The sequence below is a fragment of the Mustela nigripes genome, chromosome 6 (assembly GCF_022355385.1).
Source record: "Mustela nigripes isolate SB6536 chromosome 6, MUSNIG.SB6536, whole genome shotgun sequence".
In the NCBI taxonomy this organism is placed as follows: domain Eukaryota; kingdom Metazoa; phylum Chordata; class Mammalia; order Carnivora; family Mustelidae; genus Mustela; species Mustela nigripes.
Genome location: NC_081562.1, coordinates 90,772,484 through 90,775,126, shown reverse-complemented (window position 1 = coordinate 90,775,126; position 2,643 = coordinate 90,772,484).

The following is a 2,643-nucleotide window of genomic DNA, read 5'->3' as shown; positions in this document are numbered from 1 at the left end:
ATCATATGTCACCAGGGAAATGCAAATCAAAACTACAGTGAGATCTCACCCCATTCCTCTCAGAATGGCTAAAATAAAAAACACCAGATATCAGGAGTGGTGAGGATGTGGGAAAAAAGGAAGTCTTGCAATGTTGGTGGTGGGAATGCAAACTGGTACAGCCACTGTGGAAAACACTACGGAGTTTTCTCAAAAGTTAAAAATAGAAATACCCTACAATCTAGTAATTGCGCTACTAGGTTTTTTTGGGGGGGCGGGGGTGTTTTTGTTTTTGTTTTTGCACTACTGAGTTTTTAACCAAAGATTACAAAAACATTAATTCAAAGGGATCCATGCACCCCTATATTTACTGCAAAATTACTTAACAATAGCCAAGTGACCATTGATAGAGGAATGGATAAAGAAGATGTGGTATGTATAAAATGGAATATTTTTCAACCATAAAAAAAAGGACAAACATGGTTAAAACTAGAGAGAATAAGGGTGTATAGAAGGAAAAGGAACAAGATGGCAGAGAAGGAGGAGACCTAAATATCATCAGGTCCCAGGAGTTCAGTTAGATAGTTATCAAACCATTCTGAACACCTACAAACTCAACAGGAGATCAAAGAGAAGAAGAGCAAGAATTCTAGGAACAGAAGAGCAACTGCTTTCTGGAACGTTGGATGTATGGAGAAGTGAATCCGAGGCAATATACAGGAAGATGGACTGTGAGGGGCTGGCTCCCAGCAAGTGGTGGAGCAACAGAGCAAAAAATCAGAACGTTTAGAAGTCAGCTGCACTGAGGGACCTAACTCCAGAGGCTAAGCAGGGGTTAGAGCCCTCGCAGGAACAGTGTCATCACAGAAAGACCAAGGGTGTCTGAGTGTGGCAGAGCTCCCAGGTATTGTAGAGGGAAGCTGGCAGCAGAGATGAAGCTGAGGAGGGGGCTCTCAGCTCGGGGTTACCTTAAACTATGATATCAAAGAGCAGGAACCCCACAATTCGCTGATCCAGGGAGACTTACCTTCCTCTTCTGGGAGGAACAGGATGGCAGGAATCTAATGAGTTTGGAGACTCCAAACAGAGCCCTGTGCCAGAGATAGAAATGCTTGGACACAGGCTGGAGACCAAACAGATGTGAGAGATTGACTGCTTTTCTCTCAGGGTGCACTGAGGAGTGGGGCCCTGAGTTCTTGGCTCCTCCAGCCAGAGATTGGGAGACTGGCATCATTTTTCCTGTCCTCCAAAGCTCTACAGAAAGCATTCAGGGAACAAAATTTCCTGAGACCAAAACTGTGCAATTAGTTAGCCTGGCCCCTGGCAAAGACAGTAATTCCACCTCAGGCAAAGACATTTGAGAATCACAGCTACAAGCCCCTCCCCCAGAAGATCAGCAAGAACATCCAGCCAAGACTATGTTAATAGATAAGTGAGAACTGCAGAACTCCAGAGCTAGGGAAAGCAACACATAAAATTCATGGCTTTTCCCCCATGATTCTTTAGCCTTTCAAAGTTAAATATTTTAAATTTCATTTTCTTCTTATTCGGTTTTTTAAATTTTTCCTCTTTCCTATTTTAAAATTTTTAAATTATTTTATCTTATCTATACCTTTTTTAAAAATCTTTTTAAATTTTCATTGTTATATTCTATCCCTTCATTGTATTTAACCTTACTTTTTGTATACATATAGGCTTTTCTTTCTTCTGGGATACAGTTTCTTCTAACAGATCAAAATATACCTTAAATCTAGTGCATGGCTTTGTTTTAGACTCCAGCCTGCTCAAATTCTTTCCTTTTTTTTCCCACCAACTTATCTTATCAATACTTTTTTTTTTAATCACTCAGCATCAGGGAAATACAAATCAAAACCACAATGAGATACCACCTCACACCAGTCAGAATGGCTAAAATTAACAAGTCAAGAAATGACAGATGTTGGTGAGGATGTGGAGAAAGGGGAACCCTCCTACACTATTGGTGGGAATGCAAGTTGGTGCAACAACTCTGGAAAACAGCATGGAGGTTCCTCAAAAGCTTGAAAATAGAACTATACTATGACCCAGCAATCACACTACTGGGTATTTACACTAAAGGTACAAGTGTGATCTGAAGGGGCACATACACCCAAATATTTATAGCAGCAGTGTCCAAAATAGCCAAGCTATGGGAAGAGACTAGATGAATGGATAAAGAAGATGAGGTATATACACTAGAATACTATGCAACTGTCAAAAGCCCCAAATCTTGCCATTAACAATGATGTGGATGGAACTAGAGAGTATTATGTTAAGCAAAATTACACCATCATAGAAAGACAATTATCATATGATCTATCTGATATGAGGAATCTGAGAGGCAGGGCAGGGGGTCATGGGGGGTAGGAAGGGAAAAAAAGAAAAAGATGGGACTGGGAGGGAGACAAACCATAAGAGACTTAATCTCAGGAAATAAACTGGCTTTCTTTTTCAATATTCCTTTGGCTATTCGAGGTCTTTTCTGGTTCCATATAAATTTTAGGATTATTTGTTCCATTTCTTTGAAAAAAATGAGTGGGATTTTGATAAGGATTGCATTAAACGTGTAGATTGCTTTAGGTAGCATAGACATTTTCAGAATATTTGTTCTTCCAATACATGAGCATGGAACATTTTTCCATTTCT